A 27,719-nucleotide genomic window follows, 5' to 3' on the forward strand; every position below is an offset into this window, starting at 1 on the left:
AGGATAAATGAGCTATTCAATACAATCCATAAATTACAAAAAAAGTTTCAGGATGCTTAGTTAAAATTAGTTCTGTATTCATATTTTAGAGAAACGAACTGAATATAGGCTGTCAGAGACAGAGACAGTTCCACTGCATGATGTAACATCCCTAAAAAGAATGGATCAGATGGCACTTAACTAAAAAGGTTTTTGCTATAAGTGCCCCCTCCACCACTCATGGTCACAGTGAGTGACATGGTATATGAACCATCTCTGGAGACATGGTAGCATGATTGCTGGTGAATTTTGAGGGCTCAGCATGTGGTGGGTTACCAATAATTAGTTCACATATATTAACCAGGAGAGCATGTTTACATGGCTCATCGGGGAAGAAGAAGCCTTAATGTATCTGTAAGGACAAGTGGTTGACTGGAAATGAAGATGGTGTGCATTTTTGGTCCTCGAGCTAGGGTTGTCTTTCCTCTGCAGAGCTCCTCAAGTCTAGTACCAAGGCTGCAGCTTCAGGTCCATCCCCAAGCAAATGTGTTAGCCAGTGTGTGCATGCACATAATTGCTTTCTTCTAGCTATATTGGAACCCTCATGTGGCTGGCTGTGACTTTACCCAGAGTATAATCTGGACATATGGACAGCTGTGTCCCCTCCAATCTCCTACCTTGGGTGCCTTTTACACTATTTTGCTGTGAGAGCAACCAGTCCTGGTCCAGCTCTCATACAGTCTCTAGCATGCAAAATCATTCCCAGCTGAATTATATGAATGCTCTGTCCAGTCACTCATGAATTACGTTACAGGGTGAGACCAGCAAAATCCTAATCTGGGATTTTCCCCTAGAAATGTGCATCTTTTACTAACTAGCTCTCTCCTTCTGGACAATACAGGTTCATAGAAAGTCCATCATTTCATTAATAGAAAATGAAATGCACAAGACCAGTAATCTCAAATAGAGGTTCCCAAACAGTGCAATGCAAACACACTGGTTTAGATAAAACAATAAAACAAGTTTATTAACTACAGAAAGAAAGATTTTAAGGGATTACAAGAAATAAGGCATAAAAGTCAAAAATGGTTAAAAGAAATTAAAAGATAAAACACAAATGCCTAAATTATTAGTAAGCAAAATGACTTCAAAACAAAAGTTTTTCTCACCACTTTTTTTGCAGTCCATACTGGCTGAAAGCCCCCCAGCCAGGACTCCTCCCCCAGATCAGTGTTTCTTCAGGTGTTGGTGCTGTGAGCAGAGGAGAGAGGTGATCTATGTTGTTTGTTCTCTCTTCTCATATCATTTTCCCCTTTTTGAGAATCATCTCCAGCTGGGGTTCACTCAACAGTCAGTCTTTTTACATGAGAAAAGTGAGCTGTTTTCCATTGCTGATATATAAAGTTCTTGCTCACCCCCTTCTTCCTGCCAATGAATGGCCACTTAACTAGCTGATAGTCCACTTGACTTTGTTGACACCTGCCTCAAGTATTGGTTTTTGTCTTTTGTTTCTGAGGAACTGTTTTGTGCTGCCTTTCTAAACTTGGAGCATGTTGCAACGTTACTCAGTAGCAGCAGTGCAAGTAGGGCAGTATGGTCCCGGTACTCTGTACCAGAAAAATATTTATAGCTGGTATGGCGTACTGGAAAGAGGACTCTCCTGGGAACCACAGTGGGGAAAGGAGAGAACCCCAAGCCCTGCCCCTTCCATGGAGCTGCCAGCGTTCTACTCCTTCCCTGCTGCGGTTCCCGGGAGAGCCCTGAACCACAGGGCTCTCCCAGGAGCCACAGTGGAGAAAGGAGCAGACCATGGGGCTACCGGGTGTCCTATGCCAACAGTTCCTCTGGCGTGGCTGCTGTATTGCCTTCAGCCCCCCCATCCTGTACTCTGGCAGGGCTGACTGCTGTACAGATGGAGGAGACCTTGTGTTGGAGGGCTGGGTCAGTACAGCTGCATCGGAAGATGGGGTGTGGGGTGGGAGGGCTGGAGGCGGTACAGCAACCACGCCAGAGGAATTGCTGGCATGGGGCCTCCTGGTAGTATTGGCCCCATGTTCTGCTGCTCCTGCTGTTGTGGTCCAAAGACACAGCAGGAGGAGGACAGAGCACATGACCAGGATTCATCACTGAGTGTGGTCCACTGGTTGGATGATTAGGTTCTGAGGCCTGGGCCAGGTACGGATGGGGAGTGCAACGTGAATGCTCATCCATGCCTTCCGCCTCCCAGTTGAACCTGCCATATCTATTCAGCAATGAACATTACAATGAGAGGGAAAGAAGGAAAACACAGCAAAATTAGGAAAACATCCCAGGAGAAGGGAAGACAAAAAATGCAGCAAAATAAGAAAGAAAATAAAAGAATAAGGGAGTGTACAGAAGAAAGAACAAAATGGAAGCAACAGTGTTGGGATATAGAGCAAAGGGTGACAGATCGGATAGGGGCGTTGCAAAGAGGCAGTGGCAGCTGCTGGCTCCAACAGATAAAACACTGAGAAAAAATGTTTTAAGGTCCCCCAGAAATCATCCATAACTACTTCTCTTGGCTAGCTTGTTGGCCTCAATCTCTTCCCCTGGATAACCTCATGGTCCATTCCTGATCTCCAGGGATATTTGGGTAGAGAGCAGTATACCAACTAGAGGAATAGGTGAGCCAAAAACATACTAAAATTGATAGATTGCGTCTAACGGACCTCAAAGAGAGATCACCTCAGATCGTTTAACAAGGAAGGATCTTATTTAGGCTAAATAGTTGTAGATATCTAACACTCTTTGATAGATTTTGTCATGCAATTTTAATATGAAGCTTGCAACTAACGTTTGTTAGCCACAGGGAGGCTCTGTGTTTATATTTTATTTATTTCTGTCTAGAATAAGCAACACCATCCCATTATAAAATGCTTATTTGTACTGTACTTTACAGCAAGATCCCTAATAAGTCCTAGCTGATAACTCAGTTCCTTATATTGAAAGATATTGGTGCTGACTGTTAACACGTTGAGCTGAGACATTCACCAGCTAGGACTCTCCATAAATTGCTTGAGTAATTTTCTGTATTATATAAGTAAGTCATGGTGAGTAGGTTGGTATATACATTTTAATCTGAAAGTTATCAGACAGAGAAGAAAGAGGTTTTTGTTTTTTCTAAAGAAAGCTTTGGTCGATGTCCTGGTTAGTAAAGATTTCTTGCAGTTTTTCCCATAAAAGTGAGGAGTTTTTACATTAGTAATGTTCATCATTCTGAAAATTATTAAAAATAGTGTCAAATAACAAAATGTTATGGTAAAACTAGTGTTTAGCAAGTGAAGTAAAGCTGAGTTTTACCTGAATGTATGAGTAAACCAGAGTAGAGAATAAGTTGTTTGCTTTTGCAATATCAATACATTTAAAAAATTGAGCTTTGAATATTTGGAAACTGCTATCGTGTTCATCAACTTCTCTTGCATGAATTCTTTAGCTTTGGAGATTATGGATTTCATTTATGGTTGTAATTAACTTTGTCTTTTTAAAGAATGTAAACTGAATTTCTTGCTGTGACTGCCACCACTAAGAAACCCTTCATACTGAAATTAATCATGTGGCTCACTTGAGTCATTCATGGTCATATCAAGAACTATATGCTATAGATTATTGATTTGAAATAGTCTGCTTTTATCTTAAAACTTGAGTGATCTAATTCTCTTCTAAGTCCAACTGCCTTAAATCTGGGGTATCAGCACAATTTGTTAAACAAAGGTGGGATAATTATAAGAAAACCTGACTAGTTAGCAGAGAAGTTGAAGGGATATATAAATAGCTAATTTCAAAAACTGAAGAGTGAATGTTAACAGTAGTAAGACTAAACACTGGTGTGAAAATTTGTTCTGCATTGTTTTCATAGTTTTATGTCTATGTTGTGCACTGTTGTTGCTGAAGAAAAAAATAGTAAGTTAATATCTGAATGATAATCTATTACAGGTGGTATAAGCATATAGTATGTCAGTTACAGTTTTAATCTAATGGATTTCATTAAAACAATAAAAGTGTTCACAATAAATTATTGTAACTATTCTGCTGATGACTTAGTGTATTATTTATTTTCTTGACAAGCTATGGTTAACATTTTCAAAGGCATCTAAGTACATTGAGAGCATAATTCCTATTTGCAAAAGTCACTTAAGCACTTAGCCTAAATTTCATTGGAAGTCAGTGGGACTTCTTTGAAAATGGGATTTAGACTTTTAAGTCAGAGATCTTTTTGAAAATTTTACCCTTCTTATCTTCTGGACTTACTTCAAATGTTATGTAAATGTACAATGGCCTAAGCATCTCTGGCATCATTTTCTTTTTTGGCCCAATTTTTTAAGGAATGTTTTCCTCCGCATGGAAATGTTCTCTTTCAATTGTTTTTCTAAATGTCAAAAAAAATGTGTTTTACACTTAAGGAAACATTTTAAGGGCTTTAAGTTTTGATAGAAACCAAAACTGCAAAGATTAGAAAGTTCAATGAGATTTCTGTAATACCTGAAAATACAGTAGAAATGGTTGATACAATCAGCAGAAACAAAACACAGAAGGGATTTTCTATGAATGAGAACCCTAGATAGGAAATTGGGGTAGAGGAATAATGCCTCTGAGATTAAAAGCCAATGGATCTCAACCTTTTGTTCTTGGAACATCCTTGGGATGGAGTGGGTCAGAAGTACCACTGCCATCTCCCCTCATGTCATATCCTCTCAAGCTCATACCTACTTTATTTTCCTATTCATTTCTCTCTTGCTTCTCTTATCTGTTTCCTTCTAATCTTTTATGTTGATTGTTTGTGTTTAATTTTGTGTTTGCTCTTTCCTCAGATCTCCACTTCTGTGGTAGCTTTCATCTCCCACCCCTCAGAAAGCTATGTACTCTAGGCTGTGGGGCATCCATTGTTGCTACCCCAGACTGAATGCCATGGAAGCAGAGATGGGAAGCTTATTTCTGGAAGCTTGCTCTCTGATCCTACATGCAAACAGCTAGCTACATTAGACACCACATTAGGACCAAGGAGGCCCGATGGGTGCTTTCAAGAAGTCAACTGCTGCTTTGAATTCACTTTTAAATAGTGTTTCTGAGGGATAGATCAGATGCCCTGTAGCTTCCTCCAACCATATTTGATCTCTGCTCTGCCACTCATACAACTTGGACAGATTCAATGCTTTCCCCCATTTTGAGTGTCATTGTAGATATGGTAAAAACAATGAGGGGTACTTGTGGCACCTTATAGATGAACACATTTATTTAGGCATAAGCTTTCATGGGCTAAAATCCACTTCATCAGATGCATGGAATGGAAAATACAGTATGAAGCTATATATAGCAGTACATGGAAAGATGGGAGTTGTCTTACCAAGTTGGGGGGTGAGGGGTAGGGAAAGGGTTGAGACAAGTCAATTAAAGTGGGCTATTATCAACAGGATGAAAAATCACTGTTGTAGTTGTCATAAACAGATAGCTAAGGGTTAATGTCTCTTACACCTGGAAAGAGGTAACCTGAAGCACCTGACCAGAGGACCAATCAGGAAACCAGACTTTTTCAGATCTGGGTGGGAGGGAAGTTTGTGTGTGAGTCCTTTGTTCTTGGTTCTTCTGCCTGTCCCTCTTGGCTATGAGAGGATTTCTGTTTCCTGCTTTCTAATCTTCTGTTTCCAAGTTGTAAGTACAAATATAGTAAGGCAGTAAGGTTTCTATTGTTTTCTTTTGTATTTACCTGGGTATAGTTGCTGGAGTGCTTTGAATTGTATTCTTTCTGAATAAGGCTGTTTATTCATATTTCTTTTAAGCGATTGACCCTGTATTTGTCACCTTAATACAGAGAGACCATTTTTATGTATTTTTCTTTCTTTTTAAGACCTGTTGGAGTTTTTCTTTAGTGGGGAACTCCAGGGAACTGAGTCTGTGCTCACCAGGGAATTGGTGGGAGGAAGAAGTCAGGGTGAAATCTGTGTGTGTTAGATTTACTAGCCTGACTTTGCATTCCCTCTGGGTGAGGGGGGAAGAGAGATTAGCTCTCGGTACTTCTGTTTTCCAAGGCTGGAAACGGGGAGGGTGGAATCCCTCTGTTTAGATTCACGGAGCTTGCTTCTGTGTCTCTCTCCAGGAACACCTGGAGGGGGGAAGGGAAAAGGTTTTTCCCTTTGTTGTGAGACTCAAGGATTTGGGTCTTGGGGTCCCCAGGGAAGATTTGGGGGGACCAGAGTGCCCCAAAACACTCTAATTTTTTGGGTGGTGGCAGCTTTACCAGGTCCAAGCTGGTAACTAAGCTTGGAGGTTTTCATGCTAACCCCCCATATTTGGACGCTAAGGTCCAAATCTGGGACTAGGTTTATGATAGTAGTGGTAGTCAGGGTGGCTCGTTTCAAACAGTTAACAAGAAGGTGTGAGTAACAGTCGGGGCAAAATAGCATGGGGAAATAGCATGTTTGGTTTTGGTTTTTTAGTTCTTGTAGTGACCTATATATGGTATAGTCTTTGTCTGCCTCTCACACTGGATCTTTCTCTTGCGGTCAATTCTTGCTTTGTCTGTCAGATTTCAGTATTGTCTGTTATTTATAACTGGCTTTTTCAGTTATGTCAAATCTCTTCATGACACTGGACTCTTGTGCAGATCTTGTAATTAAAGTGAGTGCAGTGGTCTATTAAAAGTAGTAATCATGGTTTTTAGATATGTAATTAGTAATAGTCACACATAAGATTTACCTTTAAGATATTTTAGATTATTACAGTAACTCACTAACAGATATAAGCCTTGACTACTCACAATATCCTTCAGTTGGAATAAATCTAAAAAACTTTTTTTATTTTACATATACAAAAAGATCCTTTTCTGAGTGATAAACTTTCTCAGAAGAAAAGTTTACTTGAGGGCAGGACTTTTAAATTACTCTAAATCTGTCTGTATATCTTTTAGGTTTATCTGCTGCAGAGGTTTTATTGTACCCAAGGTGGAAGCATAATTAAAAGAACATCTATTGTTAGACTGACTCACACCAGTGGTTCTTCATCTTATTCAAAAGTCTTGAAATAACACTTTCCGGAAGCATCTGTTCCTTCTTTCCATCTTTTTAAAGGGCAGGATGCTGTGCTTTTGACCATGTTTCCCTCTCCCCTATTTTTCATCATTCTCGTCTGTTCCTCTGCTCTATATTGTGATGAAATATCTGGCCAGAATGTCTTGACATATTATTAGAATCCCCTTTTTACTTTGCAACATTAAACAGCTAATTTTGGGCATGGGATTTTGTTTAAATGGACTATGGTCTGCTTTTACTGTAGCATCCCACATCATAGAAAACCTTCCCAACATTATTAAGCACACATGAAAAGCAAAACTAAAACTTTCATAAACTTGGAATTTCAGAATTAAGCGATTGTTCACTCTGGGAAAAATCCCTTTTTCCTTTGCTTATGCTCTGTAAAATCCTGTCAAAGTAAAAAATTATAAAAACAAGAAAAGACTCTTGATAGTACCAAAAATCTTAATTGCAGGATTTAGGCTCAGTGACAGTTACTGTTAATATTATTCCTGCTGTTTAGAAACAATGGGGGAAAAATACACATAAGAGGGGAACAGGGAGAGTAAAAAGGGAAGCTCTGTTAGGCCTGGTCCACACTACAGCGTTAAATCGATTTAAACAGCATTAAATCGATTTAACGCTGTACCCATCCACACTACAAGGCACTTAAAATCGATTTTAAGGGGTCTTAAAATCGATTTCTGTACTCCTGCTCAACGAGAGGAGTAACCCTTAAAATTGATATTACTATATCGATTTAGGGTTAGTGTGGATGGAAATCGAAGTTATTGGTCCCATTCTTTTACTGAGCTACCCAGAGTGCACCGCTCCGGAAATCGATGGTAGCCTGGGACCATGGACGCACACCACCGAAGTAATGTGCCCTAGTGTGGACGCGTAAAATCGATTTTATAAAACCTGTTTTATAAAATCAATTTTATTAATTTCAATTTTACTCTGTAGTGTGGACGTGGCCTTAGTGAGGTTTGCTTCACTCATGTGCTGCAGTCAGAGAACAGTAAATATATAGCTCAGTCACAGACAGGTGTGCTTTAGTCTCCAGACTTCAGTTTACCTCCCCTATCTGGCATACTCTTGTCACTTCCTACTGGTCATTCTTCCCGCTGGGACAAGGTTGCTTACAGCATCTTAGCCTGTCGTGCTGATTATGATGATGATACTTTGGAGTTTACTTAAGCTGATCAGGCTTTAAATTGATTTAAACAGAGGATAGGAAAGATAAAAACATGGAATGAGGATGAAGTGACACATGAGTAGGGAAGTAGAGCAGCAGGAATCCTTAGACTTGTATCCAGGAGATTGTTTAGGATTTGGCACATCCAGAAGTAAAGGCCTCATACCTTATGGGTCCATTTGTGATTTAGGTGTATCTGAATATTTTCTTAAAAGTCCAGAGGGAAAATATTGGACTTTGGAGGTGGCGAGACTCTCCAGAATGATCAGACTCTAAAGATAGCATTGTCCTTCTTTTTGAAATGTTCAAAAGTGTAGTATTAACCATTACTGTCTCATCAACTAAACCAATGAAAAATAGTTTCCAGTGACACGGGCATTTCTTTCTGCACCAAGAATTCCTATTCTATTTTTATGTCAACATGTGACGTAAGAATTTTGGAGGTCATTTCACCTAAAGGCGGTTGGGAATTTTTCAGCTAAATGGTTTTTGGTCAGAAAATGCTCATTTGTCAAAAAATGCAGAAGTGTGTCACTTTCGACAAAACTTGCATTAGTAAAGGTGTCTTAGGTCCAGGATGGAATTTTTGATGAGAGAGAGAGAGAGAAAAAAAGAAGGAAAAAATATTTAGCTAATAGCCCAGAGATTAGGGACTCACCTGGGAAGTGATGCTAGAGTCACTTTATTTCTCAACTTTCATTCATCATGTGAACTTATTCAGACACAAAGTATATTTGTAATAGCACAGAAGCAGCAACAACAAGAGAATAGTAATTCAACAGAGTTGAAAATAAATATAAAGTATTATAAAAATAGTAAAAAGAATGAGGAGTACTTGTGGCACCTTAGAGACTAACAAATTTATTTGGGCATAAGCTTTCGTGGGCCAAAACCCAGTTCATCAGATGCATGCAGTGGAAAATACAGTAGGAAGATACATATACACAGAGAATATGAAAGAAATGGTGTTGCCACACCAACTACAACAAGACTAATCAATTAAGGTGGGCTATTATCAGCAGCAGAAAAAATTTTTTATAGTCTTGTTATAGTTGGTATGGCAACACCCATTTTTTCATGTTCTCTGTGTGTATATATCTTCCTACTGTATTTTCCACTGCATGCATCTGATGAACTGGGTTTTAGCCCATGAAAGCTTATGCCCAAATAAATTTGTTAGCTTCTAAGGTGCCACATGTACTCCTCATTCTTTTTGCTGATACAGACTAAGATGGCTACCACTCTGAAATAAAAAATAATACTTTTCAGAGGCAAATTCTGTGGCTTCACAGGAACAGACTATGATACTTTAGTGAAAATCCAACCGTAGGTGTCCCTGTGTCCCTGATGGAAATTAATCCCTATGCTAAAGAGTCTGAGGAACCACATCTTAAAAACTCTGCCTGCAGGTTCTCAGTTATTTTTAAAAACATGGCAAATTACTCTAGAGTTTACTATCCAAATCTTACAAAAGCACCAGTCCGTTGAAGAAAATGGAATAAGCCAAAATTGTGTTGCAGATCAAGCTGTTACTGAGATCTGTTCTTTTGTGTATTTTTAAATGGGGATTATAAAACAATGACATGCTTCTAATTATTGAAACTTTTATATTTCACAAATGCCTGGTTGATTATCTCTAAACTTGCTTGTTCGCCCACAGTTATCCATTTCTCAGTTGGCATAAGCTTCAAATCTCCCTGTTGATTCGTTAGAAAGCACTTTGAATTTGTCCTCAGTCTGTTATAGGGTTGCCAGCATCTGGTTTTCGACTGTTAAAAGTCCAGTCGGCAGTGCAGTGGGGCTAAGGCAGGCTCCCTGCCTACTCTGGCTCCACGCAGCTCCCAGAAGTGAACTGCATGTCCCTGTGGCCCCTAGGTGCAGGGGTGATCAGGGAAGGCTCCATGTGCTGCCTCTGGTCCGAGTGCCAGCTCCGCAGCTCCCATTGACTGAGAACTGTGCAGAGCTGACCCGTCATCCCTTTGCCTAGGAGCTGGACATGCAGGCCACTTCTGGAAACTGTGCAGAGCCTGCCTCAGCACTGCTGCACTGCCAACTGGGAGCCACCTCAGGTAAGTGTCACCTGGCTGGAGCCTGAACCCCCATCTGCACTCCAACCTCCTGCCCCAGGTCCGAGTCCCCTCCTGTCCCCTAACTCCCTCCCAGAGCCTGCACTCCAGCTCCCTGTCTCAGCCCTGAGCTCCCGCAGAGCCTGCACCCCAGCCCTGAGGCCGCTCCTGCACTCCAAACCCCTTGGCCCCAGCCTGTAGCACCCTACTACTCCCCAAACCCCACATCCTCAGTCCCACCCCAGAGCCCACACCCCCAGCCAGAGTCCTTACTCCCTCCCACACTCTAACCCCCTGCCCTTGCCTGTAGCCCCCTCCTGCACCCTGAACCCCTCATTTCTGGCCCAACCCAGAGCCTGAACCCCAGACCCCTACCCCAGCCTAGCAAAAGTGAGTGAGGGTGGGGGAGAACAAAAGAGAGAGGGGGGGATGGAGTGAGTGAGAGGTGTGGCCTCAGAGAAGGTGTGGGGCAGGGGCGGGGCCTTGGGGAAGTGCTGGGGAAGGGGGTGGGGCAAAGTTTTGTGCGATTAGAAAGTTGTCAACCCTAGACTGTTATCATGCCCTAACATTAGTCCACAATCAAATACATGTTAGTGAAGTGTCTTTTAGTATCTGTTCATGTGAATTAAGGAGACAGAAGCAATGAGTTGATGGTATCAGGTTTTCCAATTTAAGCTACTTACCTTTTTCTAAAAATACTCATGTGATGCTTGCTTTTGGTTATCAGTGATTTAAAGCTGTCTTCTGCTTTCCTGTCTCCATCCCTCTAGTATCTGTTGAATGGGTTCCAAAAGCTAAATTGTGTGTCAGAAAAACAAAGAGAATGAAAGTAATAGAGAAATTCTGCCTGCTTGGCATAATATCTTCCTTGATTTGATGTGTTTTTTTATTTATCTTAATTGCCAAATTTTGAGGTCTTAAACTGCAGAAATGCATTAAAGTTAAGAAAAGCGTTAAGGTTTTTCTTCTGGTGTTTTGTGTTAATATTTCCTGTGGTTTCAATCCACCATGTTTGTTCTCATCCTCATGCTAGTGTTGCAATGTATGCTATACTTAGGACAGACCATTTCCCTCACTTTTAGGTTAGTTCATTCATTTTGGATGTTTTGGCTCATAACAGGAAAGCCTGTTCCCACTTCAGTGGAAGTAGTGCCATAGACCTCAATGGAGCCAAGATTCCATCCCTTATCTTACATCTTTCCAGCTGGTTTGCTAGGTTTTCAAGTTAAAAGATGTATTCTACTCTGGGAAATGGTATTTTTATGTTACATGTTTACTGAGTGACAACGATTTCTATGTGAAATATATACCATTTCACCAGTCATCACAAAGAACAATGTAGAGTTAATGGCAGAAAAACTCTACATAGGCACAGGAAAGGTTTTCTCATTTTTAAACGGCACTATGATTTACTGAATAAGAAGACAAATACTTAGTTTTGAACTCTCCAATGTGTTCTAAAAGATCTGTTACGAGAGAGAGGATTCCAGTGAAATATGTTATATATCTTGTTTACAGCACTGGGGCAGCTGTACAGTAGCAATAATTCTGCTCATAGTTGACCTTTACAAAATTTTAAGATAGCTGAAATTTTACTAAATATATTTATACAGACTCATTAGGTTGCAGCTACACATTGACGAATGTCAGGACTGCATTTCTAAACGTTGCATTTCTAAAATATGACTTACTAAATGATGTTATTATAAAGAAACATTTTCTTTTCAAAACCTGTTACTATTTTGATTAATATCTTTCTAGTCAGTGTGGGAAGACACTCTGAGCTACATCCCAGTCCCTGTCATGATGGAATATATTGATATCAATAGAGTTACTTGGAGTTAACATTGGTTTAACATTATCCAGAGCAATATTTAATCTGTGAAACAATCCAGGCTAGATTCCTATCTCACTTACATGGGTGTAAATTCAAAGTAACTCATTGTCTTCAGTGGAGGGTTAACATGATTTTAAACTGATGTAAGAGAGATCAGAATCTGGCCGTTTGCCTTTCTGGAATACCAATTTTATATTTAAGTGTATTACTCCTATGGATGGAGCATTAATGATATGTGGAAGTAGCCATTACAGGGAAGGAAAGTGGTATGAAGGCTTGTGTAACTCCCATGGGAGTCATGAGATTGAAGACCTGATTCTGGTCTCATTTACACCTGTTTTACACCATTGTAACTCTCATTGACTTCAATGGTGTTACTCCTTATTCAATCTGGTGTGATACCAGAATCAAACACCTGAATTGAAATCTTAGGTTTAATGCATAGCTCTGTCCCTGCACACAACTATATAAGGAGCACCAATGGACGCTTCCTGTCTCAGTTGGCCACAGAGGAGTTATGGCTGCAGGCAGAGGTGAACAGGCAGTGGTATCTGGGCCTGACTGAAGATCAACTCCAAGCAAATGGGAGAAAAGAGAATGCTGAAGAACCAAAAGCACAATGGCAAGAGAGAGCTTAAGTAGGAGGAATATGGAATGAGGGGAAAGGAATGAAAATTTTAGAAGTGAAAAGAGACACTGCATGAGAACACAGAAAAATGGTGATAAAACAGAGAGGAATAACAATGAAGGAGGAAAGAAGATACACAGTACATTAAAACATGCTGTTATAGCAGCACCACCTGTCTATTACAGGCAAGCAATTCTGTCTTCAGGAAAACCAATAACAGATGTCAGAAAGTGGTGGAGGAGGCCCCATTGACTTTTATAAAAAAAAAAAAAAAATTGAAAAGCAAAGTGGAATGTAATTTTGCCATGGTGGTCCATTAACAGACCAGAGAGATGGAAACTGCTATAATTTTGATGAGGATTTCTTCAAATTTAAGGGGGTGTCTTGAAAGTGCATTAGAAAGCTGGAGTATCCTATTTAACATGTACTAGCCTGTGCGGTGCATATCCAAAACATCCTATTATATTTTAGAGCTGTTCCTGAAAGATGGAGTTCTGTCCAGCCTGAACCTTTGAACTGCTGTGGCATTCTGGAGGGGCCCTCTTGATAGCAGAAGACTTCTAGATATGTCAAGCAAGCGTTTTCACTTGTTCAGTGAACCCGGAGAAGAGACTCAGACATCTGCTACCCTACTTCTAATAGTGGGACCACATTAGGGAATAAACTTGTTACCTTATTCTTCTTGAAACAACTTAGGGTTTTGCTTGGATCCCACAAAGTATATGTTTGGCCCTGTGTGGTGTCCTGGCCAGTTTGGGTAGTTCTAGTTTGCTAATTTAAACTCTTCGCGACTTTGATTGTATGCTGTGTTTTTCCACTTTCTGGCATCAACCATTGCTGCCATGAACTCCTGTGTATCATGATCAATGGAAATAGGAGTTGGAGGACCCATGTTCCCCAGTGAGGCTGTGATTAAGGGGACACCAGGGGAACAGGAAAGAAAAGGTGTTATGCTGGAAGCAACTCAGCAACATGGACAGAACAGTCCACAGGTTTAAAGTTCCACCTGTTCAGTTTATTCTGCATTCAGCTCTACTTGTTGCTGATGCAACACTGTGTACTCATTGTGCAAATGGGCCTATTATTCACCTACATAAAAGAAATATTGAAGCAATGTTGAGGGTCTGACATGAAATCACAACAGCAAGGAAAGTCAGACCTGAGACTGAAAACAGAACTGACGGAATGGTTTAAAAATCATGGTGTTTTAAAATGAATCTCATTTTTTGGATTGCTTTTTTCTTTCTTTGATTTGATTTATGTAACATTTCATAGGAAATCTCCCACCATGTGAGAGACTTCTCTCTTCTTCCCTTTTCCCCTCATTGTGCTGACATTTGGATTTAAATCTCGATCTTAAATGTACCCACTGTTTCCTTGACTGCTAGGAAACGGACTTACTTAGAACCATCTAAATATCTTTGGGAATCTGGAATTTATAGTCTGTCCCCGCCTCCCTAATGCTGCTCATTAGAATGTTGAAAGAAAGACAGTTTAAAAAAAAAAAGTGTTGTCCTGATTCTGTAATCTTTAATGGCAAGGTCTTCCACTCTCTGCCCTACCTGCCCAACTTCTGCTTGATCATATCAGTTGAAAATTAAACCTTAAATGTACCATACACACACAAGGGTAGACAGGGTCTCTGGGGTATCATATGGAAGCTCAAATTCATTTTTAAACACAAAATTAGGTCCTTTACTGCAGCTTTGTAAAATTGGCACCAAAATTTAATTACTTGTTTATAATTAAATATATAAACTAATATAGGTCTTCCCCAGGTAAGAGAGTGAATAGGATTTTGCAAGACCTTAATGACTACATGACTGCACCCTGTGTAGCAGCCTAGCAATATCTTAGTACACCAGATGAATTTTTCTGTCCTCTATCCAACTTTAAGCTCTGAAAAGTTGTAAAGACAGAACTCACCAGTGAATTAGAACCCCACCATTTCAATGTAGCTGAAGTGAGAAATGGTGACCATTAATAATGGCTTTTGGATCGGAACAGATTGTGTTTAATGATGCATTCTAATTTACTGAGTTTAGAGCTTGTAAGCTTCATCTGGAAAAAACCCAGAGCAAGAAGATATAATATGCTGAAAATTTGTTCTACTAATTTTCATATGGATCACTTTTGTGAGTACTTCAAAAGAAGCAAACTAAATGTTTTGTTACTATGAAGAATTACCATGAGCACAGGCCCCCACCACATATATACTTCATTTTAAAGTTCACCTTTTGCAGTGTGTGAATGTTACCAGCTATGACTATAGAAGAACATCTTTCACATTTTATCAAAGGGGATGTAAGGTAATCAATGAAACAAGAAGTTAGTGATGTTTTCAATTTAGCTTTAGATGGCCTTTAAAAAACAACCTCCAAATGACTAGATAAGGGGGATTTGATGGAATAGTAATGAGATTTTTCATGACAAAAATATTTTTAATTTTTTCAGTTCAGATGTTTCATTTGTTCCTAATTAAACATGTTCTATTTCTTTTAGCAGATAAATACTTGTACTATATAATATAATATTTTGAAAGTAAGATTAAATGATTTAAAGACACAATAAACTATGAATATGACATAACTTCATCTGTTTGAGAATATTCTCAATTAAAGCAGATTGGGTGTATTGATGAATCTGATAGGTTAGAGTAAATTTCAACTTCAGCAATGTCCTTGCTAATAAAAACATTCCAAGTAATACATAGAAATTATATAGGGGCAAATCCTCAGCTGTGCCTGAACTCTGCTTAGTGCACCAGGGGAATGTATGTTGCTGGCTTTCCTGCTCCCTTAACCCCCCTAGGAGCCAATTCACCTCTTCCTACAAGCCAGAGGAGCCTCTGGGTTGCTCTAGTTGATTCTGGCTAAACTATCCTAGTAACCATTTTGCCAGCTCCAAATATAATCTGGACAATATAATAATAATATCATCCTTGGAATATAATATGATCCAGCCATAATCTGGTATGCTGACTACAGCAGATTTTGTGGATTCTCTTTGGATAGGAATCCCTAGAATCTGCTGTAATAGGCATGCAAGGATTCTACTATCAAAGGAGAATCCCTAGCTGCCCAGCTCAGACAGCTCTAAATCACCTTTGCACCATGGTACAAGGGAGGGACCATTGTCCAAAAATATGGGCATGGGGACTGTGTCAGAGTTGTATAAAAGTTTTATTGCCACGTTTGGGAGGAGTCACATCACTCATGTACAGTTTCACCACTTGTAAGTGATGTGTGTGTCAGATACTAGCGAGCGCCCCTTCCTGCCCACCTACTAGGACTTCTGTGAGGGGAAGCAAAGCCTCTGTGCTCTGGATTTCCAGGAATGCATTAAGCTCCTGGAGCCTGAACAGACCTCTCTAGGTCCCTAGGTACACTCTCAGGGCACACCTGGCATGCCCTCCCAAGTGTTGGAACCCTCTGTCCAGCCATCTAGCCCCTCAGAGTGCAGCATTGACCCTTCAGACTCCCCAATACTCAAATGCACCCCTCTCTCTGAATGGTCCCCGTATGGTGTGAAGCTTCTGGTTTACAGTTTAACTCCCTCAGGGACACATACACATTTTGTTCAGTCTATCAGCGTTATGTTCTTTACTTAACAAATAAAGCACGGAAGAGTACAGATCCTACAAAACAATAAAACATCCTAAACCCAGCGTCCCTCGGTAGCTCATCCTTCTGTTGGGAGTCCTTGGAAGATCATCTGTATTCTGTCAGATAGTCAGGGAGTTCTCCGTCTCCTTGACTCTCCCGGTCCTGCACCAGCCTTCTTCATCTTACTTGCATGCAGGTCCCCTCTGTGAGTCTCTCTGTAGACTCCTGCTGGGGTCACCTGCTTCTTTTATTCTGCCTTTTGGTAATTTTTTCATTAGTCTCAAACTACCCTCCCTTCAAACAAGAGGAGGAAATATCTTCTCCCCAGGGAGAGCAAACCCATTGTCCCAAGATTTATTTGGAATAGATGATCCTAGAGTGCTGATCACTCATCATTGGACAAATCTATGCTTAAAACGCTGCATTGGCACAGCTGCCCTGCTGTAGCGCTTAAGTGAAGATGCTCCTACACTGGCTGGAGAGCTTCTCCCATCGGCATAGTTAATCCACCTCTTTGAGAGGTGGTAGCTATGTCGATGGGAGAAACTCTCCCATCGACATAGCACTGTCTGCAGGGGTGGTGTAAAGGTGTGGACTCACCCCTGCGGCGCCTCCTACTGGTCTCTCAGGGAGTTAGCTTGATTTCAAGCCTGGAGCACCCTCTGCAGACTGGTGGTCTACCACAGCTTGGCCCCCATGTCCCTCCCAGGACCCCGGTGCCACTTTAATTGGGTGCTGCCCCCCTGGCAGTACCCCCACAGTTCTGGGTCTCCTCCTCCCAGGGGAACCCTCCACTCACTATCCCCACTTCACCTCAATCTTGGCTACTGACAGTCATCACTTAGCCCCCCATTCACTGGGGCAGACTGCAGTGTATCAGCCACTCATCACAGGCAAAGGGGTTTGGATCTGCTGCCTCTGCCTACCCATGGGCTGCCCCTTTGGAAACCCAGTACTCAGTTGCCTTACCGTAGGCCTGCAACTTGGGCGGTTTCCAGGCCAGAGCCCCCCAGCTACACTTGTCTTCCCCCAGCCCTGCTCCACCTTAGGTACCCAGGTATGCTCCCTAGCAGCCAGACCCTTCTCCCTCTAAAGGCAGAGAGAAAGTATTTGTTCCTGGCTTCCCTGGCCTTTATAGGGCCAGATGGGTCTGTGTGGAGCATGGCCATAGCTGAGGCTGGTTTCCTCCAATCAGCCCAGCTTTTTCCTCTGCTACAGCCCTCTTGAAGGGCTGTTTTAAGCCCTTCCGGGCAGGAGCGAGTAACCACCCCTCTACAGGTGGGTTAGGCTGTTATAACTATATTGCTCAGGGGTGTGGATGTTTCACACCCCTGAGCAAAGTAGTTATACCGACATAGGCTTGTAGTGTAGACCTGACCATTGTCTCTGGCCTGGCAGAGATATGACGTAACCTGCTCACTCCTGAGGGATTCACATTCAATAGGCTTTCCTGATTTGGTAATTTCATGATAAAATATTCCAAAATTAAGAAGTGGTACAGACAGAACTGCCAGTTTATCACAGTGTGTGCATTCTGAGCTCATACTTACAGAATCTATAAGAATAAATTGTGGAATTTTGTTGTCCCTCTGCCTGTTAGGCATTTGGTTTTAGAGTATGTGTATACTGCAAGAAAAACCCCATGCCAGTTCCAGGGTGCTGGAATGATTTTTATGTTGAGGGTGCTGATGATGGAAACCATATTATTACTACTTCATGCCAGAGGGTGCGGTAGCACCCCTAGTGCCAGTACCACTGTGCCAGTGAGTCTCTGAGCCCAAGTCAACTGACTCAGGCTTGTGGGGCTCATGCTACAGGAATAAAAATAGCATTGTAGATGTTCTGCTGGGGCTGGAAATCAAGCTCTGAAACTTGATAAGGGAGGTCTCAGAGACTGGGCTCCAGCCTGAGCAGGAATGTCTACACTGCTGTTTTTAGACCCATAACACAAGCTGTGTGAGCCCAAGTCAGTTGACCTGGGATCCTAGACTCTGCTGGCTTTTGTTGTTGTTCTTGTTTGTTTTTTTTGTTTTTGCAATGTAAAATTACCCTCTGTTATCATTATTCTAATTGTATGGTACTCAGAGGGAACCTTAAAAAAACACTATAAAAATGACAGTTTCTTTACCTAAAAATGTCATGACTTTGAAGTCCAATATCTTGAACCATTCTAAGGCTAAAAACTGGTACTGGCCCACTGGGAAACTGGAAATCTCTCTTTTCTTAGCAAGAAAATTAATGAAAAAATGGTTGAGAATTGTTGAGTTAAGTAAGATAAGTTCAGTGGTTTCAATACTATTGCATTAAGTAACTCTGAAGTTACTTTCAATGTTTTAGGTACAATAAAAGTGTTTCACAATAATGTTTAAAATCAGTAAATGGAAAATAAGTGTACAGAACACTTATTCATAGCATACTTTTCCATGGCTAGAAATCACCTTTCAGTATACTCACATACATATTGTGCCAATAAGTACCACAGAAAGCGAACATGAATATCACAAGTTATTTTGGGGGCAAGGTGAAGAATACTGTATATCATGCTGAATTTGCAGTTAAAATGAAAATACTAGTGTATACATATTCAGGCTCAGAGTTCTAGTCCAGAAGTGTTCATATCTTCAATTCTGGAAGTGGTTGCCTAGCAAAAGTCAACTTTAAACAAGTTGTTTTGAGAGAACCAAGTAAAAGTGCTGTATGAAAGCTAAATGAGTGAAAAATATTTAATTAATGTTTCTATAAAGTAAAAGCTGGATGGTAGGGCAAGATGTGTCATAGAGTAATGTATTACACAGTCTACTTTTAATGTTTTGCCATGATACAGTATCTCTGGTATTTTCTTGTTGATCCAACTTCAAAAGCCAGTTATAGTCATTCTTTCTGCAAGGCCCAATTGATATTGTGTTCCATGAAAAATGCAGGCACTGCTGCCTGTAGTAATATTTTTTGTTCTTTTTCCTTAGTGAACTGCAGTAAAAGTTAAAGGAGCAAGCGTTCTAGCTTCATAAATTTGTGAGAAGAAATTATAGTCTCTTACTAACATGACACAATGAAATATACAGAGATTTAAGGGGAGCCAAAAGCAGGCACTGGAGCATTAGAGATTATTTTCAAAGATAAAGTTGCTAATACCAACTGTAAAATAAATCAGAAATTTAGGCACCCCCACTGAAATATATTTAAATTAGGAGAGTATTAGGCTTTAGAGCCCATGAAGAGGAGAGAAAGTGTTTACTGTTTGGAGAAACTGTTTTAAATACATTCAAAATGTGATAAGGGCAGTAAAAATAAATCATACTGAAATTTAGTCCATTTGTGCTAGTTTTACAATTTTATATGCAATAAAATGTAAAAGTAAGTAGTTTGTTGATAATACATTTAATAAGAGACTTGCTTTGTGACCAATAGTGATCCAAGTGAATTAGAACCCTTTGGAGATGACAAGATATTGGCACCTCTGTTTCCAATCCAATACTCCAGTTTGCTTCTCAGAATCCTGTGCCCTGATTCCAGTGGTGCCTCATTGAGGGTCCAATAGCAATTGGCACAAAGGACTCTGTAGTTCAGCTTTTTCTGTCTCTCTTATTTTGTCTTTTTCTTTCCCAGGTTTCTTTCCTCAATTTATCTTATTTGTTGTTTTTCCTCTTCTACTGATGGGCAAAACTGGATTGGTAAATCCAACCACCTTTGTAATTTGGGACAGTGTAGTTTCAAACAGCTTTGGTTCAGAGGGATCCAAACCTGAATTGGTTCTGTTTTCCTACTCTTGGTAAGCTGTGCCTAAGATCTCAAAGTGAGTGAAAATCTCAGAAGAGATTTTGAGATTTCAGTGAATCTGAATTATTGCCCTTTCAGCATAAACCACAAACTCTGAATGCTAACCTGAGCCTAATCCAATCCTGGATCCAAATATCGGCCTGGTCTACACTCGGGGGGAAGGGAGTAATCTAAGTTGCGCAACTTCAGCTATGTGAATAACTTAGATCTACTTACAGCGGTGTCTACGCTGTGGTAGGTCGACTGCTGACGCTCCCCTGTTGATTCCGCCTGTGGTTCTAACTCCGGTGGAGTACCGGAGTCGATGGGAGAGCACTTGATGGTCGATTTATCACATCTTCACTAGATGGATCGATCACTCCAGAGTTAAGTTTAGACATGCCCATCATCTCAATCCATCTTTTCATATTTTTCCCTGACTCTTTTCCATTTTTCTTTTGGTCTCTGCAGGACCTCTGGGTCATCACTGCACTAATTCATTGGCAAAAAACTACATTAATACTGAGTTAATGTTGCTTGGTGATTGTGACGGGTTAGACCACAGAAACTCTCTTGGGAGCTGCCACTCGATGTGCCAAGACTACTTTTACCCCTGACTTCCCTGCCAGCTTGGGGTCCCAGCAACCTGTCTTGTTGAGACAGACACTCCCGTCTGCTCCAACACAGACCCAGGGTCTGAATTACTTTCCCCAAAGCTGCAGGTTTAACACTTAGATGCCCAAATTCCAATGGGGTCTAAACCCAAATAATTCTGTTTTACCATTTATAAAGCTTATACAGAGTAAATTCATAAATTGTTTGCCCTCTATAACACTGATAGAGAGAGATGCACAGCTGTTTGCTCCCCTAGGTATTAATACATACTCTGAGTTAATAAGTAAAAAGTGATTTTATTAAATACAGAAAGTAGGATTTAAGTGGCTCCAAGTAGTAACAGACAGAACAAAGTAAGTCACCTAGCAAAACAAAATAAAATGCGCAAATTTATGTCTAATCACACTGAATACAGATAATCTCACCCTTAGCGATGCTTCAGTAAGTTTTTTCCTCAGACTGGACCCCTTCCAGGCCGAGGCACAATTCTTTCCCCTGGTACAGCTATTGTTCTAGCTCAGGTGGTAGCTAGGGGTTTCTTCATGATGGTTCCTCTCCTCCCTTTGTTCTGTTCCATCCCTTTACACATTTTTTTAACAAGGCGGGAATCCTTTGTCCCTCTCTGAGTTTCCACCGTCTCCTTCTCAATGGAAAGATGGATTCCTGTTCGGTGACATGATCTCATGTCACTGCCCACTTGCCAGCACACAGGTATACAGGAAGACTCACAGATAAAACACACCTATCTGCAGACAATTGTTCTGGTTAATGGAAGTCATTAATATTCCAAACCATCATTAATGGCCTACACTTTGCATAATTACAATAGACCCTCAGTTATATTTCATACTTCTAGTTTCAGATACAAGAGTGGTACATTTATACAAATCATACTCAGTAGATTATAAGATTTGTAATGATACCTTACAACAGACCTTTTGCATGAAGCATGTTCCAGTTACATTATATTCACTCCTCATTTTTTTTATAAAATCTTATAGACTGCAACATCACAGTGATATGTTACTCACTCAGCTTCTGCAAGGGGCTGAAACTTAAACTTCTAAAAATCAGGAAATGCAGAGGTACGGTTGTGCATTCCACCGTAATGCTCTCCTCTTTCAGCAAGAAAAGAAAAAAGTTGCCTATGCCACCTTCTTTTTGTTCTGCTGGAGCTATAGCCACAGTAGATAAGTGAATTATTTGCATATGCTCCAGATGCAGTCAGCGTGTTAGGTGTCAAAGTCCCCCAATGCCAACGGCCTGTCTGACTGACAAAATTAGTGCACGGCACTTTTATAGATGCACAAGGGAGTGATCCAGCCAGCATCCCAGCAGACCACTTTGACTGCCCTAATGCAGTGGATCAAGTACCTATTTTGCAGTTGTGTGAACTTTCAGTGTGAGACTCAGATCCACAACCTTCAGGATGGTAATTGAGCCCCTTACCCATGCAGCCACCGAATGGTGAAGGCTGTAATTGGGTCTGCATGATAAAGGTATGGTTTTTATATGAATAAGTGTGGATACTTTGAGGTGTGTGACAGAGCTGTGATTATGATACATGGAAATATATATTTGCATCCTCTCATGTGAGAGGAAAGGGAAAAGGTTCATGTGCATCTTCAGGATGCAGTGTGCATCATTTTATGCAGAATTGTGTAGGTTATGTCAGTTGCAGGGCATAGGGCTTTTTATTAGAAAGGATATTGTCAGCAGTGAGGTGGAATATGAGAGGATTCTAATGCGTGAATGATGGGTAAGCGAAAGTGTAGATTGAGAAGTTATCCTGTGTATAACAATACATCCACACAGATTGCGTAGATGTACACACGCTAGTTCTTCATGGTGGCAGCTCAGGCTAGCTACCTGAGTACGCACCTGCCTGGAACCTTGGGTACATACTTGGGGAGCAAATATGAGACACTGACCATGCTAGCCCAGTGCGCTAATTCGAAAAGAGATAATGCTGGTATATCTACACGAGCTGGGAATCAAACTGCCCTGCTCAAATGTAGATGTACCCTCAGGACCAAAGAGTTGTAAAAAGCTTTAAAATGGTTCTTAAATTGTATGTTTGTGGTATTCTTTCTGAGGAGTTCGCTAAGTGTGTGAGGGGACCTGACTCTTACAGTGCCAAGGCCAGTGTCTGTGTTATATGCATTCTAAGGTATTGCACAAAGAGGGCAGAGGAAAGGTGTGTGATCAACCTTTTTAATTTTTTTAATTTATTTATTTATTTATTGGTACTTTCAAAGCATTTGTTGGGTGAGACTGAATGGGTTGTAAAAGGAAATGAAGAACTTGTACATTTCAGCAACTGTGGAGTTGGCAGAGTAATATTTTTTTCAGAAACATTTCCCAGTCTTTCTAGTCAAGTTGGCCTAGCCCTGTCTGGGATGGCTGTGGAGTTTTTAATTGTCATTTGCAGCCTCTTATGCAAATATTTGTAAAGACATATGCTTTCTTTCCTGAATGTGGACTATCACTTCTCTGTGTAATCTCCTGTTTTCAGAAAATGGAATAGATACACAATCAGTACATGCCTATATTTGACTGTCAGCTATACCACACTAAGGCACATCAGTGCCTGAGGAGGAGTGTGGGTGTTTGACTTACCTTTCCATCATCACTTTTCCTCACTTTCTCTCTGGTTGTTACAGCAGTTTTACCATGCCCTTCCTCTTAAGCAGTTGTTGATTTAATCCTCCAACCAAACTTTCAGAAAGAAAAAAGAGTCCTTCTCTTTTGGGATTAAAAAAAAAAAAAAAGTCGAGTCCAAAATCCTCTTCCCAGGATTCATCACATCTCCCTTAATGTAGGGAGTGAAAAAAGACCTCCTCCCATCCCCTGGCAGACCCAGCCTGGGGCCCCTGAACGAAGCATGTACACACCAGGCCTCAAGCCCACACTTCTCCTCTCACAGGCAGTTTCCTTTCCTTGCTTTTCACTCTTCAATGCCAGCTTCATTTCCCTAGTATTGCCAACCCCATATGCTCAAAAATCATGAGCCAAGGCCCTAAAAATCATGGGATTGGCTTAAAAATCACAAGAATTTAAAAAATAATAGAACTGTGGTTATTTTATATGCTGCTCGGCTTTTGTGCCTTTACAGGTCACATTTTCAAGCCTTTCTTTGCACCCAGGAGGGCTAGATACTTGCTCTATTTTTTGTAAGAAAATTGATAGGCTCATGTAATCATGAGTCCAGGAGCTGTGGCCATAAAATAAATAAACTCTCTGTAAATTTGCCAGAGTTAGCAACATTGATTCCTCTGAGTCTAAGGCTTCCTACTATATCAGCTCCCTGGTGGTTAGGATTTGGCACTTTCACTGCCATAGCCTCGGTTCAATTCCCAGTCAGGGAAAAGTGACTTTAAACCACAAAGGCTTCAGTTATTCTTCACTTTCAGTGTAAACAAATCCATGTTTTTGGTCTGTGATGGGATGTTAGATGGGTTGAGATCTGAGTTATTACAGAGAATTCTTTCCTGGGTGCTGGCTGGTGAGTCTTGCCCACATGCTCAGGGTCTAACTTATCACCATATTTGGGGTTGGGAAAGAATTTTCCTCCAGGGCAGATTGGCAGAGGCCCTGGAGGTTTTTCGCCTTCCTCTGCAGCATGAGGCACGGGTCACTTGCTGGAGGATTCTCTGCAGCTTGAAGACTTTAAACCATGATTTGAGGACTTCAATGGCTCAGACACAGGAGTGGGTGGGTGAGATTCTGTGGCCTACATTGTGCAGGAGGTCAGACTAGATGATCATAATGGTCCCTTCTGACCTTAAAGTCTATTCTCAGACTCCTCCCTTGGGTTTTCCTACAGCTTGACTCAATTTGGCCCTTTCCAGGCTTCTTTCAAACTTATTCCTCCCAGGGCCTTTACTTAGAGAGACCTCGGAGATCCTGCTGATCTGTTCAGTTCTCTCTTAGTTGAAGAGCCTCCCTCAGGCAGCAGCTCCTCATTCCCAGGACTCTCTAATATGGAAAAGTGGATATTTTTCTGCCCAAGAAATGACCCTATGTATACATGGCATTAATAAAAAAGTTTTTCTGTATGTCTATAAGTTTGGTTATAGCCAACTGGCTTTCACTAATAAAGGAAAACTGGCAGCTTTGAAAAACATCTTTCAAAAATAATTTTCCTTTTAAAGTTGTTACTAATAAAGAAAGCTGGCTGGAAACCTTTTCATCAATAGTTATAGATCAAAAATAACTTTTGATTAAATGGAAATGTTCATGAAAACATCTATTTTCATTTTATTAAAAAAAGATTTTTAAAATGTTTTTGATGAAAACCTGAACAATTTCAATGAAATAAAAACAGATTTTTTTGTCAAAATTTTCTATCAAAAATTTCCACAGTGTAAAAGAAAAATATTTTCCCAACTGCCTCTGCACTTAACAGCCATAGAAGCTCATTTTCAAAGCCGATTTATAATTCTCTGATTTTTGCAACTTATTTTCATATGTTGATTCACATGCCGATTGCTCTGGGTTTTGCCCTAATACTTGTTGCTCACACGTACTGGTGTGACATCACCAGGCTCATACATTTCTCCAGGTGTCACATAAACTCTCCTCCACTCACACTCTCTCCATGGGCAAGAAGAGTTGAGGAGAGGAACCACTCTAACCTGTGTGTTAGAGAAGTGAATGGGAGTAAAGGTCTATATTTCCTTGTAGAGTGACACTGCATTTAGAGTAATTAAAGGGTGTCCTTACACTACAGTAGCATTTTAGGAGGTGGGGTGAGGCCATACAACCCACTTGAGCTAAGATTTTTTTTGAAAAGGGTTCGACAACTAAGTCTCCTCTGCTGTCCCCAACCCAGGATGGATGGGACTTTCCATACTAGCTACAGTACTCCTATCTCTGACCTCACAGGAAGAGTTCCTTCAAGCCTGAATGCCTTTTTGTCATCTATGATTTCCCCAGGACAACTTATTTTGCTTTTCTAGGCAAGCCCTGAAAGTGGCAGCAGCTGGGGCTTGGAAACTATGCACCATCTGCACGTTCTCAAACTGTTTATAGAAATGTCTTCAAAACACCCGTCAAGATAGTCTGTTTATGCCAGGTAAACATTTCAGAGTAAAATTCAAGAAAGAAAAGGTAAAAATATAACTAGAAAGACTGTTGATGAGGCAGAGATTCTAAACACTGTACTTAAACTTCATAAATTTAAGTTGACTGTGTTACTTTACTTAAGGAGCAATTAAAATGTTATGCAAGCTTAGAAGCAAAAGAGGATGTGAGAAGAAAATTAGGGAGGCAGGATATAAGATAAGAGGGAAGAGGTCCAGTGGGATGGAAGAAGAGGATGAGGGAAGGCCTGCATATGTGGGAAGAAGGACAGAGTAGAAGGAAGAGAGGAAAAATGGAGATTGGTGAAAACAAAGGAGATGGCAGAGAGTCTGAAAAGAAGATAAATTAAGGTGATTCAAGAATAGGGGAAACAGGCGAAAAGAGAAAGTAGAAAGTGTTTTGAGCAGAGTCAGGTTTAGTGAATAAACAAGAGTGAAGGAAAACTAAGTGACTGAAAGTCTAAAGATGCATCAAGATGTGGGGAAGGAAGAATAAGAAAAAAGGGAAAGAATGAAGAAAAGAAAATCAGGAGCCATAGTAAATTCCTGTATACATATTGTATGGTATGGGCAGCTCCATTTGTTTAACATATGATTCAATGCAGTTGCTTGGGGTAGAGGACTATGTCTCCTCTCATAACCTACTTCCCTTTGGATGCTGTATCATAGTCTCTTTTGGAAAAAAATGATACTTTTACTACACTGAATTACTTTGATATAGGAGTCAGAGTCAGGTAGCACTCACAATGGCCATGTGCATCCCAGTGCCAAAATATGTATGACCAGGTACTTTCTGAAACCTAGACCTACAGAAGTGAGAGCACAATGGTGAGGAGAGATGGAACCAAAAGCCACAACACATTCAAGTGGGCTGAAGTAACTCCAACTGTATCCACAGTTTTCCTATGGCAGCAGATAGACTTGTGTCTAGCAGTACACTAAGTCATTCTATATTATACTGTTGTTAATATTTATTTTGCAGTAGCACATAGAGGCCAATATGGTTTTGAAATAGGTGCAGTACAAACATATACAATGATTTTAACTGCAGCTTTCATTTACAATTTTCCTTATGTTTATATAGTTTCAGAACAATTTTCAATAGTTTCCTTTAAGAAAAATGTTTTGAATGTTAATATTTACTTTACTAAAAGAATAAATCTGAAATCCCCTCTCCCCAAAAATCAGTGTGACAACATGATATTTTATTATGTTTAAAGTGCTTCTAAAGTTGATTGGAAACTTTTAAAGAGTTCAGAAATGACATTCCATATTCTTGCAGTAATTTAAATCTAGAAGAGGTTTATTTAGGTGCCTTAAATAAGCTGGGATGAATCTTTCATTTTCCTACCTGTGTATTGCTGGGTGTAGTGAAGAAAATGATGCATGTTTCTATAGATGCATGTTTGTCTATTTATATGATAGAGGCATTTTAAAATAATCTATTTTACTGTACATACTTTGAGCCTGTTTTCTGGGCCTTAAAGGAGCCAGTAGTCTGGATCCAGAGACTGAATATTCAGTCCTAATGAATTGCAGGACATGCACAATTAATTTATAATAGAAAAGAGTCGATGCTGGGAGAAGAGTCAGGTCTCTCAATTCCAAAATCAGTTCTTTCAGTGCAGGCCAATAGAGCTTCTGGGATGCTTAACTCATACTTCCTTACAAAACAGCACACTCATTTAACTTGATTCTGTTACATTCAGAATCCTCCTTTAGTAGATTCAGTGCTAGTTTTCATTGGAACTTACAATAGCTGCAGATATATTTCTGAGGATAAACAAGTGCTAGTTATCCAGAAGAAAGGAGAAAATCTTTAAACTTTTCCAAACCAAAATCAAAACCCTTGTGATGACAAATCCAGAAGAAAGATGTCAGGACTATTTTATTACCAATAAAATAAAATGTAGACATTATGGTGTT

General features: G+C 40.3%; 1 protein-coding gene across 3 annotated transcripts in view; it reads left to right on the forward strand.

Moving 5' to 3' along the window:
• The window catches only part of CHRM3 (cholinergic receptor muscarinic 3), a 475,313-nt gene that overhangs the window by 223,603 nt on the left and 223,991 nt on the right, over positions 1–27,719 (forward strand). Inside the window, exon 1 of one of the 3 annotated variants that reach the window (XM_030556972.1) lies at positions 10,214–10,271. The exons of the other annotated variants lie outside the window; for them this stretch is intronic. The gene's annotated coding sequence lies outside the window, so the exon portion shown is untranslated. Of the gene's footprint in view, positions 1–10,213; positions 10,272–27,719 lie in introns of those variants that run through there. 3 annotated transcript variants of the gene reach the window in all.

The sequence above is a fragment of the Gopherus evgoodei genome, chromosome 3 (assembly GCF_007399415.2).
Source record: "Gopherus evgoodei ecotype Sinaloan lineage chromosome 3, rGopEvg1_v1.p, whole genome shotgun sequence".
NCBI classification, from domain to species: Eukaryota; Metazoa; Chordata; order Testudines; family Testudinidae; genus Gopherus; species Gopherus evgoodei.